At 41.9% G+C, this 19,465-nt stretch overlaps 1 protein-coding gene across 4 annotated transcripts in view; it reads right to left on the bottom strand.

Moving 5' to 3' along the window:
* The window catches only part of AKAP9 (A-kinase anchoring protein 9), a 3,155,794-nt gene that overhangs the window by 590,583 nt on the left and 2,545,746 nt on the right, over positions 1–19,465 (bottom strand). The window lies entirely within an intron of this gene.

The raw sequence follows: 19,465 nt of genomic DNA, 5'->3' as shown, positions 1-19,465 counted from the left end.
GAAGTGCTGGTTAGTTTAACTTATGAGAGCCTATTAATCATCAGAAAGACATAATCAGATTATTCTAACTCATTACATTAGCAGAGCTCAGAAAGATGGATGTGGATAAAATATACCACAAGCTCTTTTAGGAATATAAAGTCCAAAACCACATGAATAAAAGCCGTTGAGACAACCAAGAAGAGTCATTAGTTTAGGAATGTTCTATGAAGGAAAGCCTGGCAGGTTTCAGTTTCACTGGTAACAAGTACTGAAATGCAACCTCATGTGATCAAATTATTATAATGCAAAGAGGCAGAGCAAATTTACAAAATTCATTTTTCCTCTTCACTTTCAGTAAAAGAATAGGAAAATGACTTCCCTATGGAGAGACAGTCAAACAGCCATGGGAAATGAGAGAGCTAGCATTCATTTGAGGGCACCAGTTTCCAAAACAAAAAGACACATTTTCAGTGCAGCTAGAAATGTGGTGTAGCAGCTTCCCTCATGCAGTTTTAGGCTGCTTGATCCCAAATGGCCATGAGCTAGAGAATCCTGCTTGTGAACATAATTAAATTACTGCACTGGGAAATATCTAATCTTGTTTTAAAGATGAAACAGTTTCAGCTTCCACCCAAGCATAAAGGGGCAGCTGCCCTTGGCACAAACTGCTAGGGGGTGCAATCAATGTTACAGAAAATGTGCTGATTGGTCCCTTCAGGTCAGTGGTGCCATTGCTCTGTGTGAGTATTGATATGTTCTTGAAACTGCAAACACTAATGATAATTATTTAAGCAGCCATACCTGTAAAATGAACAGCATCAGAACTACTTAAGGATTTTACCTTTGCTTGAAACAAATAGGACTTGTTATAAAGGTCTCACTGGTCATTAACCTAGTATACAACTATGAGTCTATAACGTATTTAAATGAAAAAAGTTAATATGGTTTGTTTTCTTTTCTATTACTGTATGTGTGTCTATGTCTTAGTGATAATTTAATAAAGGTGTTTCAAAAAAAAATCTTTGCCAGAGATGGCCTGCATCTGTCTCACTTGGGCTTCAGGCAAAGGCACTTGGCTACCCCATAGTGCCTTTTTAAGAAAAAGTGATGCGGTTAAAACTATCAACATAAAAATGTCAACAAAATCCAAATTAAAGGTCATGCTTCTAAATGCTAGGAGTCTAAACATGAAACTGAATTCATTGCAAACATTCTTAACCCTGGAAAATGCTGACATCTGCACAGTCACAGAAACCTGGTTCAAAGCTGCGGAGAGCACCCCAACCATGCCTGCCTATTCATCCTATCATACATTCAGGTCCCAAACTGTAGGTAGTAAAGTTAAAGGAGGTGGCGTTTCAATACATATTAAAGACATACACATCTCCAGGCTGCTCAAACAGTATGACGCACAGGAGACACTCCAGGTGCAGTTAACCATTGACAAGACCCCTACACAAATCATAGCTAGCTACCGGCCCCCAAATCTGACCCAGGATGCACAAACTGCCTATCCAGACCTCTTCGAATCTATCAAGATTCAACCCTTTACCCTGATCCTGGGTCACTTTAACTACCCAAACATAGACTGGAAGAACTACTCATGCCAGAACACAAATGCCCACAGATTCGATTTTATCAAAGTAAATGCTTTGGGACAGCTAGTCGATACCCCCAAAAGAGGTGATAACATCTTGGACATGGTATTAACCAACGTGAGTAACCACTGCAGCATTCCTGCAGTATCATCCTCCCTTGTAAGATCAGACCGTAAAGCGGTCATGTTCAAAGTCACCATCTCCCCCGATCCCCCTCTAGCTAGGTTCAAACAAAAAAACTTTTCCAAAGCTGAGGACAGCCTCCTGAGGGATGGTATAAACAGCTTCACAGCCCCCTCCCCCTCTCTAAGAACTGGCACCACTATCCAAAACTATACCAAATTGCTATATGAACATTTATATAGATGCATGGAATCAGGAATACCTGAAAGGACTAAATCATCCTCCGCAAGGAAAAGTAAACCTGTCTGGTGGACATCTGCAATAAATAAACTCTATAATAAAAGAAATAAATTGCTGTCCAGGGCCAAGAAGAAGCAGGTGCTCAACTGGAAGCAATCTCTCCTTAGCCTAAACAAGCAAAAAAGAGCACTAGTGAAATCCTCCAAAGCAAACTTCAAATCCAAACTGGCCACATCTACTAGAGACAGTCATAAGGCCTTCTTCTCATATGTCCGTAATCTCAAAGGGAGCACCCAGATCTGTTCAGAACTGGTGGTCAAGGACACCACATATACAAATGCCATAGATACAGCAAACTTGCTGACTGACAGAAAATTTCGCCCCAAATCAGGACGTTCCCAGTACCTGCCCCCTTCCCCTTATATCTAGGGATCAGGTCATCACTACTCTCTCAAAGGCAAAAAAATACAGCCTCCATGGGACCTGATAACATCCCGGGCTGCATCCTACATGAACTCAGGCAGGAACTTGCAACACCATTACGCACTCTATTCAACCAAAGCCTGAGTATCGGCTTTGTCCCAACTGAGTGGAGGACAGCCACTTTCATCCCTTTACACAAAGGTGGAGCATCCACCGAACCGGGAAATTACAGACCCGTCAGACTAACTAGCATCTGCAAGGCCATGGAATGGATTATCATAGACCTAATTAACAAGGACATTGGCAACCTCCAAGCACTCAATCCCACACAGTTTGGCTTCGTCAAGGGGATGTCATGTCTGTTAAATTTGGTCGACCTTTTTGAGACAATCATCGACACTATTCCCCACTCAGGTATAACAGATATACTCTCTCTCAACTAGGCATCAATCCATATGTTACCAGATGGGTAGCTAACTGGCTCAATGATAGAACCCACCTAGTCAAAATAAGGGAAGCCACCTCGAGCAGTAGACCAGTATCAAGTGGCGTACCCCAGGGTTTGGCCTTGGGGCCTCTGTTATTTGGGATATACTTTTCTGAGGTGCAGGCCAAAACCAGTGAGCTATGGCTGACCAAGTTTGCAGCTGATTGCAAGCTGGGAGCTGTCATCATTTCCCCTAGTGATGTGGACATCCTCCAAGAGGGTCTCACCCAAACAAATGACTGGTTCCAGAAACATGGCCTCAAGCTAAAAACAAAAAGATGCATCATCATCATCCCCTTTGGGGAGAGTGATGTCCCCACAAATTAACACATTAATAACAACATCCTAAGCACACAGTCAGTCGTGAGGGATTTGGGCACCCAGACTGATAGCAACCTGACTTTTGAATACCATGTTGCTTCCATTGTACAGAAAGCTTTCTACATGGCTCACCTCATAAGTAAGAGTATCTCATCCAGGGACAAGGAGGTCATAACATCCCTGTATTCTTCCCTTATAAGGCCCATTATTGAGTACAACACCTCATTCGGCATGTACCTCGCAAAGCACATGCAGTAGCTGGAGAGTCCACAAAGTTTCTTCACCAGTAGAATCCAGGGCCTCAAACATCTACCATACAAAGATGGATGAAATGCCCTATCCCTCTACGCTATTTCAAACAGACTCCTCAGAGGTGAGCTCTGTCTGGCATACAAGGCGATCTCGGACCCCGACTTGATGGGAATGCTGCATATCCGCAAGTGAAGCTACACTTGAGTAACCCACACACGTGGACTCAATTTGGTCTGTGACATCAACAGGAGTTGTTGGCAGGACAGATTTGTGTCCCAGTGACTCACTCATCTATGGAATAGACTCCCTCTCACGTCAAGCAGAGTACCTCTTTACCCCTTTTTAAGCGCAACCTGGATAACTGGATGGGAAATAGAAAATACATCCCTGGGATTCCACCCATGTCCCTGCTGGACAGGGGCATTGGGTGAAGATTTGTCTATGCATGGGCTAAACTCTTGGCTAGGCTTATAAGGGCCTCAGGGGCCAATAGCCCAGTAACTTCCTATGATCCTATGATAAAAGGCATCTGACCATGGTTGTTGCAAACTGCAGTAATGTGAATAAGGAAATAGCATGGGCTGCTGAATAACATTAATAAACAGCTGTTATACTTTAATGAGTCATCTTTCACTACTGAACCATGCTAAAATATTTACTATGTTCTCCCCACCTCCACCCATACTCATCCAGGTGTTGCTACTCTCCAGCTTAATGCCAAGCCCCTCTTCACTTACCTAAAGTACCTCAACAGCACTGTTCTAGTAGTCTCAGATGTGTCACTTTGTCTTGTACGCATTCCACCCATCTGAGGGCAGAGAGCTGTATGGCATATCCAATTCAGGAGTGAGGACTCATTGGAAAAGCACATTCAGAGAGTGGCAGTCATAACTCTGCAGAACTCAAACCAAGATCCCTACACAGAGGAAGTGATGTGCAATGACATCTAGTATGCATGACGCACAAATCACTGGATATCCTGTTACTGCCTCTTAAGCAACTACTGCAACTTGGGAAGCTCCTGGCTTCCATAAAAGGTCATGTAGGTTGTGGGCATATTCACAACGTTTACCTGGATATGACAGGTGGGCAAGTAGCCACTTCATCCAACTCCTCAGCCAGTCATTCTAGCAATCCAGACATGGTCCCAAACTCAAGTGGCTACAGCACAGGCAGACATCTTGCTAGCTGGCCAAGCATTCTACATTTTTAAGCAAACTAAGTTTATAATGTCACCTAATGTACCGCGGACTACAACAGTGACATTAAACTTCTTTAACCTACATAACTGGAGAGTGTATATCTTCTGCTTTAATTAGTTTTGTTCAAATACCTCTTCACCCTCCTTCACCAAAATATGTAACAGTGTGCGTGTGTGTATGTGCATGGGTCTGTGTGCGTGAAATGAGTGGAAATAATATGTGACAAGATCAAATCTGAGAATGGAAATACAAAATGAGATGTCAAGAGAATTGATGGTTTAAAAGTTTGCAGATTACATAGTTTTGCAAGTAGTTACAACTGTATGCATATAAGCTACATTGGACAAACAAAACTGTTGGCACAAAATGACCAATGTACCTCAAAAAGCGTGACACTTAAGAACTACATTACTCATTATGTATTTCATCTACAGAACTTCAACCTTGTCAACACTTATTTCAAGGGTTACAGTGGCAAAACATTTAATTAACAGCTGCATCTAAGAAAACAGATAACTCTCTAAATAAATGTGTGGGACAGACAAAGTAAATGTGTGGAATAGATAACTAGTTGCATCTTCCTTCACTCATGTGACTTTTCAACTATATATATAAAAAAAAAAAAAAGCAAGCCAGAGGTAGTATTGTCCAGTACAAATTGTCAACATTTACAGTTCCATTATTTGTTAAAAATAACTGTTATTCACCTGTTTCCTTGTGCACAGGGACTGATCCCTAACTGCAATGCAGTGAAAAAGCATGACCTGCTTACCGCTCTCACAGGACAGACGAGGGGATGCACGCATCTGACGGCTAAAAGGATGGTGTAGTCCTGCTGCTGGAGATTGAAAAGAGCACTGTTTGTGCTGCAGGAAGAGGAGGAGCAGGTCCACCTGTAGCTGCTCCTCTTGAGGGGACATTCTTTGTGGACTGCCCATTGCACATCCCTTACTGACACCATGTCAGGTACATGCTCATTACGGATCAGAAGAAAATAAAAAATGTTTGAACCTCACCTGATGGTTGTCTGGATGATGACAATGTCTGTCAGTAAAGCTTTTCCAGTGGTCTTCTCATCATTTATTTATTTATTTTATTAGGTTATTTATTTTAATCCTGCCAGAAATGCAGAAAATCCCCGACGGTGACTGCCAATAGACATTTTATTTTAGATGCAACTACCTAGTCACTGTTGTATAGAAATATACTGACACAATTTGTGCAGAAGTGCAGCGCGTTTTTCTTCTTTTCTTACATGCTATTTACCTTCCTGCCTACTGACCATGTAGTGACTGTCCCTCTTGAGCTCATTCATTCCCCCTTCCTAAACTGAATATCTCCCACACGGAGAGAAAAGTTGACTAGAGGTGCCATCACCCAAGTCATCCATGGTGATTATCTGATCCCCAGATGGCATTCTGGGAATGAGGGCATTTCTGTAGAAATCCTAACCTCACCTCCCGGTAGCTAAGGGAGGCAGCTGCCAAAATGGATAAGGCACTGGGTTTCTACGCCATGGATTGTGGACTTAAGTCTCATTTGGGGTGATGTAATCTTGATACAAGTACATTTTTTGGGGGTTGGTGGTTGGCACAATGGTTAATGTGTTTACCTTGCAGACAGAGTACAGGTTTTGATTCTCACTTTTGAAGGTCATTGGCTAGGCTTAAAATGGTCAACAAGGGCAGCAAGCTTACCTTAGATCTTACTTATGAACCACGAAGCATCTTACCCCCTTCCCCGTGTGTTTCCACATACATGCTAATAAGACTGCATTCACTGGCTTGGGATCACTAAGCACACGTCCATGGCCTTGGCTAATTCAGTGTTGTGCAAAACTCCTCCTGGACAGTTTTAAGTGGCTAACTGGAAACTCTCTCTCCCTCTCTCCAAGATGGGTTAGCCAGTACGGATCACTCACTCCCCATCTTCCTTGCCTGTTTCTTTCACTACCCAAGCCTTTGTTGCATACTTCTGATAATCAGTGAAAAGTAAATATGATTTTGTAAAGAAGAGCAGCATCTGAAAATAAGAAGTTATGTACTCACCATAATGTTCCATCTGAGTAGGTAAACTTCATTTGTCAGCAACCTATGGGTGTCGGACAGGGGCGGCTCGTGGCATCGGACTGCCGGACTGTAGCCCCCTCAGCTAAATAGTAGTAATTGTTTATGTTTTATAAATAATGTAAAAAAAAAAATACCTTTTTTTTGTACTTTAAAATCAAATTTCGAGTCCGCGACTCGGAAGTACGTGCATGCGCATTGCGCACTTTAACCGCGGTTTTAAACAGGTTTTTTATTTTTTTTTTTTTGTTTTCATTGCAGCCCGGAGGAGCAATGAAGGCATCATTGTGATGCCCAGAAGTCTATGCGGTTCCAAACCGCATAGAATTGGAAGGGGCTCAGACTGCGACGTCCGCAGGCACGTCATGACGTGCTTGCTGGGCTAAATGCTGCTGATTGGTTGTCGCTCTCTTCCCGGGCTTTATGTGCTGGGAAAAGAGCGAGAATCAGTCAGTCAGTTGTTGGCTTCTTTGTGGATTGACCTTTTTGGCTTTTTTAAAAATTTTTGTTAATAATTTTTTTTTGTTTTGGCATCGAATGGATGGAATCGGGTTTTACTTATTTGGGTGGATTTTTTTGTCAGCTGTGCTGCAGGCTGTAGCCTGTGCTAGAGAGAGAAGGAAGAACAGAAGAACAAGAAGAAAGAAGAAGAAAAAAGAAAGAAAAGAACAGAGTGAAGGTGCAGAATTAAAGTAAGTATATTGTGCTGCTATTGTAAAACTGTGTACTATGCAAGCAAACTGCGCTTATTTATTAGCGGAAAACTGTGACACCTTACGTGGCTCTGAGCAAGTACCTGCACTCACCTTGCTGTATAAATCAGTGCAATGTCCAGCGATGATACTTTAAACAGCTTTACATTAACTGCGATGCAGCAACTATAGAAAAGGTTATGCATTTACTAGGAACTGGTCAGAGAGGTAGACTGTGTGTGTGCTGATGTGCTGTTCTGCAGGAGGTAGTTGGGGGAACTAGGTAATCGAGCTGAAACTGTAAGTATCAACTCTTGTACATCTGAAGACACTGGTTCCACTGACACTGTGTGCCACACGTCCTGAATAATTTTCACTGCTGCTGCTGCATATATTAATGAACAGGATGCCTACATTTTTGTCTCTGCCTCTCAAGATGAAAATTCAAACAGTGTAGATAAGACACAGTAGCTCAATCTGTTATTTTCTGTCTTAACTGGGTAATTATGTATTTCTCTGAATATTTAACTTTTAACTGTACTGTCTGACTTCTTTTTTAAACAAATAATTTTTATTTATTCAGTTTTAAGAGCTTGTGGCCGATTTATTTGCTTAATTATTAGTTGATAAGAGGGTATTTACTGTGAATGGTGACTGCTGGTATCCTATCCTGATTGGTCAGACTGTTCTGCATAGCTCTCAACCTTTCATCAACAAAATAAGGAACACCAGCCCTCACAATGTGGAACAAATGAGCAAAATATGGAGCACATACTAAAAGCTTCAACCAGGAAGGTCATAGGATGGTTAAAATATGCTGCTTTTACTTATAAAGAAAGATCTTTTGATTAATTAATATGATTCATTTCTATTTACCATGAATATCAGTTAAAACTGAAAGCGTGACAGACCCTTTCACTGTAGATAGAACTTCGAGGAACATGATTTTTAAGACCCCAAATGAGGTATGTTCCTTGTAAAAAGGTACACTTGAGAGGCATGCTGTTCTGTTATAAATTACTACTTGTATTTATAGTTATTTGGTGTATTTTTCAAGAGTAGGAAAAGTGACTGGAGTTCTCTAGTCAGGTAATCTGTGAGTGGTGATAGTGATCTACCATTGGCCAGAGCAGACAGCTGTAGCATTTAAAAATATTACCAGCCTTCCTGGAAAATACACTGTGTGTGTGTGTGTGTGTGTGTGTGTGTGTGTGTGTGTGTGTGTGTGTGTGTGTGTGTGTGTGTGTGTGTTTTCATCTGTCCTTGATTTTTACAGAATGGTCTGGTTTCTGTCATATTTTTGTACTGTTGATTTATGCTTATTACTCAAAGTGCCTGTTGCTCTGTGTTTAAGTAGCAATACTTTAATGACCATCAGGTAAGCTTGGCTGAGATTGCAAGATGCAAGTAAGCTTTAATAAGCATACTGTTAAAGAATTGCCAACACAGAAAGCCTTTCTGCCATGTAGAGAATACTTAACTAGATAATGTATAAGCCTTGGGTATTGAAATGCATATGCCAGTATTTGTAATAAAGGACAGGATTACATTATTTTAAGAGTCTCGTTACACTTGGAGACTTCCAGTCATCTCTGCAGGCTTTACCCGTAAACAGAATGCCAATCGTGTGGTCCATAACCTGTACAGTAATCCTTTTAAGCAATGTATCTTGAGCTTATTTCTTGTTTGCTTTTCATTTTTTACTTTGATCATGTTTTCACCATGAAACAGATGTCAGGCAGCAGGTCGTTTTTTTGGATAAGGAACATTTTTACAAGTGGGGGCATCAGAGATTTTTGCTTTCAGCATGTTACTTGGTACTTTAATAAAGCTGAATATAAATTATAATTAGAACTGCAGTGCAAGAAGTGGTTTGAGTTGAGTGCTGCTTGTTTTTCTTATACTTGATTTTGACTGGCATTCCATTAATGTATTTAAAAAAAAGTAATTTATTTTTTCATGCCTCACAACCTTTGTTGTTTCCATCTAGATATTAAGCTGTCATGCAGCCAATGCGTTGAAATATTTTTATTCTTCTACACTTCATTTTGTCTTGAATGGACTCTCATAATGACGGTTTGGCACCCAGGGCAGTATATTTAGTTTTTGTGGTTTGCTACTACAGGTGTGTGTGTGTGTGTGTGTGTGTGTGTGTGTGTGTGTGGTAGGGAATACCTCAGGCTTGAACCCTGTACCTTGTATGCAGGTGCTAAAGACCTGAATTCCCTACCCACCACCATTTGTAAAAGAAAATGCAGATTTTTGCCTCATATTTGATCTGATCTGTTCCTCATAATATCTGTGGTTTGTAAATGTTGCAATGCTTGATATTTGATGGTGCAGTGGTAGCATTGTTGCCTCACAGCTGCAGGTTCTCAGGTTTGATTCTTGGCTGGGGTGCCTTCTTTTTGGGGTCTGTATCTTCTCCCTGTGTTTGTGTGGGTTTACTTTTGTTTCTCCCCATGTTACAAAGACATGTCTGCATTATTTCTTCCTGGGCCTCTGCTGAAAATGTTTTTTTTTGTTCCAAGTCAGACTGTCATGATTAACAAATGTTAAATAAAATTGACAGGCATTTGAATTTCAGCCTTCAGGTTTCTGAATGTTTAATTCCTTACATATTTGATGTTGCAGTGGTAGTACTGTTGCCTCACAGCTATAGGTTTTTCTGGTTTGATTCTTGGCTGGGGTGCCTTCTGTGTGGAGTCTGCATCTCCTCCCTGTGTTTGTGTGGATTTGCTCTCGTGCCCTGCCATTTTACAAAGACATGTCTGCAGTATTTCTCCCTGGGCCTCTGCTGAAAATTGTTTTTGTTCTGTCAGAAGTAAAATTGACAGGCATTTGAATTTCAGACTTCATGTTCTTCAGAAAATACATAGTAACACAACCTTTTATTCTAGCAATTTTCTAAGTTTATAAGATGAATATTTGAAATTTGTCCCTATTTTTGGGACTGTATTCCCCCATTATTGGCTTCGTCCAGGTTTTTTTGTGCTAAGGTTGACAGCTATGGCAAGAACTGAATTCACTGAATATGTTTGATGGCTGTATTCCCTCATTACTGGGTTTGTCCAGGTGTTTTGTACTAAGAGGTTGACAGCTATGGTGAGAACTGAATTCACTAAATGATAGCCATTTAAGTTTCAGTCTTCCTCTCTTTTACAAAGCAGCTGATTTGGCGTAGTGGTATGTTGCTCTGACTGTTCTGCACAGGGACCTTGGCAGTAAAATGTATGGTGGTAACACAGCATTTTATTCTAGCAACTTTCCAAGATTATACAAGCGATGTTTAATGTGTCCCTGGTTTTTGGGCTTTAGACCCCCCCCCAATACATTTTGGCTTTTTCCTGTTTTCTTGTGCTGCGAAGTTGAGATGAAGTTGAGTATTGAGTAGATTTTACAAGGAGCTGAGAGCTGCAGGGGAACAGAAGTTTAGTGTTGCTTAAGTGAAGTTGGTCTGCCTTGTTAATAGCACAACAGGTTGTGTACTTGGTTTTGATGCAGAAGGCTGTGGGTTCTACTCCCACAAGGGGTGGATGCTGCCGTACTGAGAATGTTCTCCTTGGTGAAGATACTAACTATGAGTCTGTTATTAGTTTGCCATCCATTTCCTCTTGCAATATTACTAGCTTATCATTTTTTTAATGTAATATAGGCAATTTATTCCTGAGGGGCAACAGATTTTTCGATGAAACCATGAAATATAAAGGTGTTTGCTAGCAGCAACCTCTTCATTAGTTACAGATTTCCTTAATGTGGAATTATTTAGATGACTTTTACTTCTTCAGAGATTGTGCATAATTACTGATAATGGACTGTAGAATTGTGCATATTTACTGATAATGGACTGTAGAATTGTGCATATTTACTGATAATGGTGGACTGTAGAATTGTGTATATTTACTAATAATGGTGGACTGTGGAAATGAGTAGACTTTTATGATGGAAATGTTCTGAACTGGGCAGTTTTGTCATTATGGGTGCATGCGTTTTGTTTCATTGCTTACTGGAAAATGTTCAAAACAAATTTAAAATGCCCTCTAACAACTGTACTGTATTGTACAAGGAATATAAATTTAGTACAATGAGGAAGGTGTATCAAAGAGCACATGTATGTTTCATATGCAAGGGGCCTATGATTTGAAAACAGGCCAAAATTAATCTTTATCTGCCACTGGCAAAATGTATTTTCTTTGAATGTGGGTTTCAAAGCTGTTTCAATGAATGTGAGTTTCAAGGGCAGAGAAGTTTTAATGCTAAGTCTATTTTTCATTGTGAGACTGCATTGCTTTGTTTAGCAGATGTCTTAGTGTTTGTGCTGTAAAATACAAAATAAAACTTTCAAATGAAGTCCAACTCATCATAGAAGTAAAGCAGTATGCACATTAGTGTTTATGGTAAATGGAGTGAAATAGCCAAGTAATGGATCATTGGAATGGCTGCAGAGGCTCCATTCAACCATGATTTTGTCAGGGGGGAAGGGCAGCAAACTGAGACAGGCCCAGCTGAACTATACCTCCCAACTGTCCAGATTTTCAAAGAATGAATAGATTTTTGCTTCTTATTTTTGGTTTGTTCTTCATAATTCCTAAATGATTTGCCAGAAAACTACAAATGTTAAGTCACTAAATAATGATACACTGAGTTTCAGACTTCATAACCTTCAGAAAAATGCATGCTAAAGTAAGAACTGTTATTCTATCAACTGTCTCAATTTATACAAAAGCAATTTTTAGTACTGTTTATATGTTCCCCCAATATATTTGGCCTTGTTCAGATTGACTGCATTAACAAGTTGAGAGGTACATGCAAATAAATTGCTTTATAGAATTAGGCATATCCAACCTCTCAACTGTCCCCGATTTTGGCTCAAAATGTTGCTCTTCCACCTAATAATCCCTCCACAAAATAGCAATTTTGGAAGAAAACATGGAGGGTTTACAATTAAGAAATAACTATAATAATCAAAGTTATAGATTACTTGAAATGCATGTAGATTCTTTTATTTTGTCAGCTGCTCAAGTTAGCAGTACTAATATTAGAGTGTCCCTTCTTTGACATGTTCCCAGCTGTATTGTGTGGCTATTTCATATTTTTGCATCACATTTTTGGTCCATTTTTCATAAAATTGTGTGTTTTGGCAAATTAGAGACAAATCATTAAAGACTGAAGTTAGAAAATAATGACAGACATTTGAGTTTCAGATTTTATACCCTTCAGAAAATTTATACTAATGCAAGACCTATTCTATTATCTTTCTAAGTTTATTAGAGCAATATTTAAAAATTGTCCTTATTTTTGGGCCTTTGTCCCACTTCTGTGTATGGCTTTGTCCAGATTTCTTGCTCTGAGGTTGAGAGGTATGACAAATGTGTCAGGGCCATCACAGTCAGCCAGACACATTTCAAATTGTGACATACTTGTTGCACCCCACTCCCCCATGTAGTGACTCTGGATGTGTCCAAGCAACACAAGGAGTAGTTATGCAGTGTAAATGTGCAGTGTCCCTCCCCATCCAAGGTAGACACAAGTACTACAGTGGCTTTTCATCTGTCCTTGATTTTGCAGAATGGTCTGATTTCTATCATATTTTTGTACTGTTTTATGCTTATTACTCAGATTTATGCTTATTACTCAAAGTTCCTGTTGCTCTGTGTTTAAGTAGCAATGCTTTAATGACCATAAGGTAAGCTTGTCTGAGATCGTAAGATGCAAGTAAGCTTTAATAAGCATACTGTTAAAGAATTGCCAACATTGAAAGCCTTTCTGTTGTTGCCATGCAGAGAATACCTAACTAGATAATGTATAAGCCTTGGGTATTGAAGGACAGGATTACATTCTTTTAAAAAGCTCACACTTGTTGGAGACTTCCAGTCATCTCTACAGGCTTTACCCGTAAACTAAACAGAATGCCAATCATGTGTGGTCCATACCTTGTACAGTAATCCTTTAAGCAATGTATCTTGAGCTTGTTTCTTGTTTGCTTTTCATTTTTTACTTTGATCATGTTTTCCCCATGAAACAAGTAGATAGTTGTCAGGCAGCAGGTCTTTTTTGGATAAGAAACATTTTTACAAGTGGGGGCATCACAGAGATTTCTACTTTCAGCATGTTACTTGGTACTTTAATAAAGCTGAATATAAATTATAATTAGAAATGCAGTGCAAGGAGAAGTGGTTTGAGTTGAGTGCTGCTTGTTTTTCTTATACTTGATTTTGACTGGCATTCCAGTAATGTATTTAAAAAGTAATTTATTTTTTCATGCCTCACAACCTTTTGTTTCCATCTAGATATTAAGTAAGCTGTCATGCAGCCAATGCATTGAAATATTTTTATTCTTCTACACTTATTTTTGTTTTAATTGGACTCTCATAATGATGGTTTGGCACCCAGGGCAGCGTATTTAATTAAAGTTAGTTTTGGTTTTGAGCATAGCTCCTCCCCTTTATAGTTGGCCACACCCCCTCCCTTGACCCCACCCATTCAGCTGTCTCCTGCAGCCCCCCTTTGATTTGCAGTCACCAGCCGCCACTGGTGTCGGATCCATATCGGATCCGAGCCGGCAGCTTCAAACAGCTAAGATCCGAGCTCTAAGCTCCTCCCCTTTACCCATAACCCCCTGCTATCCCTTCCTGACCTCAGATCAAGTTTGCTTATCAGCATAAAAATATAGAACACCAAAGAACCACCTCCAAACTCTAACCTAAAGACAATCCGCAATGACAAGCAGGATTCCTTTGAGTACCCATATGGATCAGGGGGACGGAGGGGGGGGGTCGGTTGCTGACAAATGAAGTTTACCTACTCAGATGGAACGTTATGGTGAGCACATAACTTCTTAATCTGAAGTAGTTAACTTCATTTGTGCATCAACCTATGGGATAGAGTCCCCAGCTACCTAATTCTTGGGAGGTCCTCATGGAAGGATATTCCGGAGCACTGCAGAGCCGAAGGATGCTCTCCCTCTAGAGACAATATCCAATTTGTAATGGTTTATGAATGTATGAGGTGAAGCCCAAGTGGCTGCTGAACAAATGTATTCCGACAACACCCTAGATCGAAAAGCAGCAGAGGTAGAGATCGATCGAGTAGAATGGGCATGGACATCTTGAGGTGCAGACCGGCCAGAACTCTCATAAGCCAAAAGGATACATTCATAGGTTCATAGGTTCATACTAGGCTATCTGCCCTGGGGCAATTATAAGCCTAGCCCGATTCTGTATGGCTTACGCCCCCCCTTGATTTGAGTATACTGTGCCCTTTTTTAAGGTTTAGTTTACTGTGCCTCTGTCTAATAGTGACACAGGAGTAATCCCTGGGACAAACCTATGATCCCCCATCCACTTATCGAGATTCTTCTTGAAGAGATTCAGTGAGGTGCTCTGCCTCACATGAACTGGAATTCTATTCCAGAGCGAAGGGAGCCTCTGGGTTATGAACCTGTCCGTCCAGCAAGTTCTATTTATTTCTGTGCTGAGGTTCAAGTCCCTCGAGCGTGTGGCTCTAAGGGATCTAGATTTACTGAGGTGGAGCATGTCCATTAATTCTGGATTTGACATAGCTTTGTATGTCAGGCATAGATCGCCTCAAGTAGGCGGTATGCAACTGAGTAGAGCTGGAGTTTTTTAACCGAGCAGTATATGGCATCTGTTTGAGACCCTTGATCCTCTTGGTGAGATACTTTTGGGGTCTTTCTAATTGCTGCAGGTGTCGGGTAAGGTACATCCCAAAAGGGGCATTGTATTCTATGATGGGCCTGATGAGAGATGAATAAAGGGGCACGATTACCTCTCTTGATCTAGATGTGAAACCCTTCGTGATGAGGTGGGCTATGTAGAAGGTCTTTCTAACCACTTTGGCAATGTGGTTTTCAAAGGAGAGATTGCTATCAACTTGGGTCCCCAGGTCTCTAATAACTTTCTCTGTACTTAATGGGTTTCCGCCTATGTGGTAATTTGTGGGCACATTGTTTTTGCCAAAGGGTATGACTATACATTTTTTGGCATTTAGCTTTAAACCATGGCGCTGGCACCAGTTATCTGTCTCTGTGAGACCTTTTTGAAGGATGTTTGTGTTAGCTGGAGAGTTGATTATGGTGCCCAGTTTGCAGTCGTCTGCGAACTTGGTGAGCCATAGTCCTCCCACGTTTGCCTGTACCTCGGAAAAGTATATACCGAACAAGAGTGGTCCCAGGACAGAACCCTGTGGGACGCCACTTGTGACCGGTTTTGAGTCTGACATGGCTCCAGCAACTCTCACTCTGTGGGTTCTGTCTTTGAACCAGTTTGCGACCCATCTTGTGACATAGGGGTTTATATTTAAGCTGGATAGCTTATCTATGATGCCCGAGTGGGGTATTGTGTCAAATGCCTTTGCAAGGTCCAGATAGGCTGTGTGGACTACCTTTCCTCCATCTATGGCTTTGGTGACTGTTTCAAAGAAGTCAACCAGGTTCAAAAGTCAGGATCTGCCCTTGACAAAGCCGAACTGGGTAGGATCTAGTGTCTGTAGGTCCCCAATGTCTTTGTTTATGAGCTCCATGATGATCCTCTCCATAGCCTTGCAGACTAAGCTAGTCAGGCTTATGGGGCGATAGTTTCCAGGGTCCGTAGATGCTCCACCTTTGTGGAGTGGGACCACTATTGCTGTACGCCATTCTGTGGGCACATATCCTGTAGTGAGGCTGAGATTGTATAGCTGTTTTATTTGAGGGATTAGTTCCTCTTGTAGTTCATGTAGGACGCAACCTTGGACACCATCTGGTCCCATGGAAGCAGTGTTTTTTGCTTTGGAGAGGGCAGCTTTCACCTGAGCATCTGAGATGTTTGGGAGGCAGCCCTCTGCCGGGATAGATATTTGCTCTTTTGGGGGGGAGGGGGTGGAGAAGTTCACACTGAACCTGTCTGCCAGGATATTGGCGATGTCTGTGGGTTCAGTGTATTTTTTGTCGTTTAGAATCAACTCAGAACAAGTCTGGGAGTTGCATCCCAAGTTTCTAACATAACTGAAAAAAGCCTTATGATTGTCTTTGGTGTCCTGTGCAATTTTTCTCTCGAAGCTGGCCTTGGAGGATTTTATGAGAGATTGTAATTTTTTGCTAGTACTGATCAGTGATGCCTTCCCTATTAGGGATTTTGCTCTATCATGTAGTAGCTTCCTCCTTCTGTTGTACAGTTTATTTATGGCAGGGGTCCACCAGACTGGACGCCTGCCTTTGGATGATTGGGTCTTGGTTTTGTTTGGGATAGCATGATCCATGCATTCCTGGAGATGTCTGTAGAATGCATTTATATAGGATTCTGCAGTTTGGGCTGTAGTTTCCACTGGCCCTGTGGCCTTGAAGGATTCCACTTCGGTTTTGAGGAGTGAGAAGTTCGCTTTTAAGAAGTTTTTCACTGTGGTTTTCTGGGCTGGGGGTGGAGTCGGGATGTGGACATCCAGTGAAATTAATTTATGGTCTGATCTTACCAATGAGGGATATACTTCTGGTGTGGAGCATAGAGTCCCCATGTTGGTAATGATCAGGTCTAGTATGTTGTCCCTCTTGTGGGAGTGGTGACTAGTTGTTCCATAGCATTTGAGTTTATAATTTCCAGGAATCTTTGGGCTAAGGTGCTGGGGCTTGAGTAGTGCTTCCAGTCAATGTTTGGGTAGTTGAAGTCGCCCAATATAATGGTGTTCGGAGAGATCTTCATGTTCTCCAATGTTTTCAGGAAAGCCGAATGGGATTCCTGACTTTGAGAGGGTGGTCTGTAGGATGCTATAAACTGAAAAGCAGTCTTGCCCACTGTTAGTTGCACATGGATGGTCTCCGATGCAATGCCACTAACCTGGAGGTGTGGCTATCCTTGATAAATATGGAAACTCCCTCCTTTTGTGGTTCGGTCCGGGTTTTGGGGCGAAAAGCATGATATGAGGTATAGCCTGGTAGTGCTGGGGTGCTCTCTGGAGCCTTGAACCAGGTTTCTGTCACTGCACAGATATCGATGTTCTCCATACTGAGGAGAGCTTCGAGTGCGTGCATCTTGAGGTTAAGACTTCTGGCGTTTAGCAGCATTACCCTTAGTTTCTTGTTCCTTGTGCTCTCTATGGGGTGGGTTTGACTTTTGAGCCTTGCCTAAAAAGGCACTATGGGGTGGCAAGAGCCTTTGCCAATATCCGAAAGCCCAGTGGTGACAGGTGCAAGCCGTCCCTAGCAAAGCAACGTGGCTTGTCGAGCATGTCATCCCAGGCTGACAGACACTGGATCCCCTTTGAATGACACCAAAATTTTAGCCAATTGTTAAAATTGATCATTTTGTCTTTGTACTGTGGCATCATTCTAGGTGAGGGTAAGATGCTGCTCAAGGTCAGGGTCATACCAGCCTGGGCTACATGATCAGAGAGCTCCTCTATGTCCCTTTTCATGTAGTCCAGGGAGGTACGTCTCAGGTCATTCACACCAGCATGTACAATGACTTTGTGAGATCCATCTGGACAAAGTGACTTTTGATACAGGTTTTCCCAAAGTGGGTTTAGCCAAGGATACAAAAAGCTGGTCTGATTTCCTGTGATCAGCTGTCCTGTGCAAATAAAACCTCAGATGCCTATGTACATCTAGAGAGTATAGCTTGTATTCACCTTTATTCTGGTAATTTGGAAAGAAGACTGGTAAATTAATAGAATGGTTGATATTAGACTCCGAAGCAATTTTGGGCAGAAATGAGGGATTGGTGCTGAGTGAAACTCTATCTTTGTGAAATATTAAATATGGTGGCTTGGCACAAAGGGCTTGAAGTTCCGAAACCCTTCTGGCCGAAGTGATGGCAACAAGAAAAACTGTCTTCCAAGATAAGTATTTCAGATCCACTGAAGTTGCAGGCTGAAAGGGAGGAGCTGTCAGAGACTGAAGAACAAGGGTTAAGTCCCAAGGAGGGACTGTATGCTTAACCGGAGGCCTTAAAAGGAAAGTGCCTTTTAGAAAGGTCTTACATAATTTAGACGAAGTCAAAGGGCCGAGATCACTCCCAACATGATAGTGAGAGATTGCAGCCAGCTGGACTTTGACCGTAGAAGAGCTAGCACCTTGGATGAATAAGCCTGATAGAAAATCTAACACTGCTGGTAGCGGAGCTGTAAAGGGATCTAAGTTTTGACGCTCCGGCCAAATAGAAAAATGCTTCCATTTGCTATTATAAATCCTTCTTGTAGACGGCTTGTGAGCGGCTACTAGTATAGCCTTGACAGGGGACGAGATACCGGGAATCCTAGCTATCAGTGGAACTGGATCAACCAAGCTGTCAGCTTGAGGTTGTCCAGGTTCGGAATTGAAAGGCCTGATGGGTGAGAGATCAGATCCGGGATGGGATCTAGAATCCATGGGGGATTCACTAGATGAGACCATAGATATGGGAACCAAGGTTGACGAGGCCAGAATGGGGAAATGAGGATTATTCTGCTCCCCAACCGTCAGGCTTTCTGTAAGAACTTTAGCATCAGGGGAAGAGGAGGGTAAGCATAAAGTAGACCGGGTGGCCAAACATGCACCAGAGCATCTCTGGGGGATTCCCCGGATGGGGGAATTAGAGCGAAGTAGTCACTGCACTTTGCATTCAAAGACGAGGCGAAAAGATCGCAGTGAGGTTGAACCCACTTGGCGAAGATTAACTTCACTACTCTGGGGTTCGGAGACCACTCGTACGGTGAGAGAATGGTTCGACTCAGCCTGTCTGTCAAGATGTTGGACAGGCCTGGAATGTAAGAAAGTGGTTGTTGGATATCGCCCATTCCCACACTCTCATGGCCTCCCGACAAAGTGGATAGGATCTGGTTCCCCCTTGTTTGTTGATATACCAGACTGCCGACATATTGTCTGTCTGAATCGCAATTGTCCCCAAGGGAAGAAGGCTGTGAAGTGCTTGCAATGCCAAAAGCACCGCTCTCATCTCTAGGACATTGATATGCAAAAAGGTCTCCGAATGGGTCCACGTGCCTTGGACAGTCCTGCCCATGCAGTGCCCCCCCCCCACCCGAGGCGAGAAGCGTCCGTGGTCACCGTGGCTAGAGGAGGGGACATAGAGAAGGGGCGCCCTTTCTGGAG

Source organism: Protopterus annectens, chromosome 3.part1, assembly GCF_019279795.1.
Source record: "Protopterus annectens isolate FY-2018-M chromosome 3.part1, PAN1.0, whole genome shotgun sequence".
NCBI lineage: Eukaryota > Metazoa > Chordata > Ceratodontiformes > Protopteridae > Protopterus > Protopterus annectens.
Note: the sequence above shows the minus strand (reverse complement) of the source record. Positions and strands in the feature narration are given on the sequence as shown.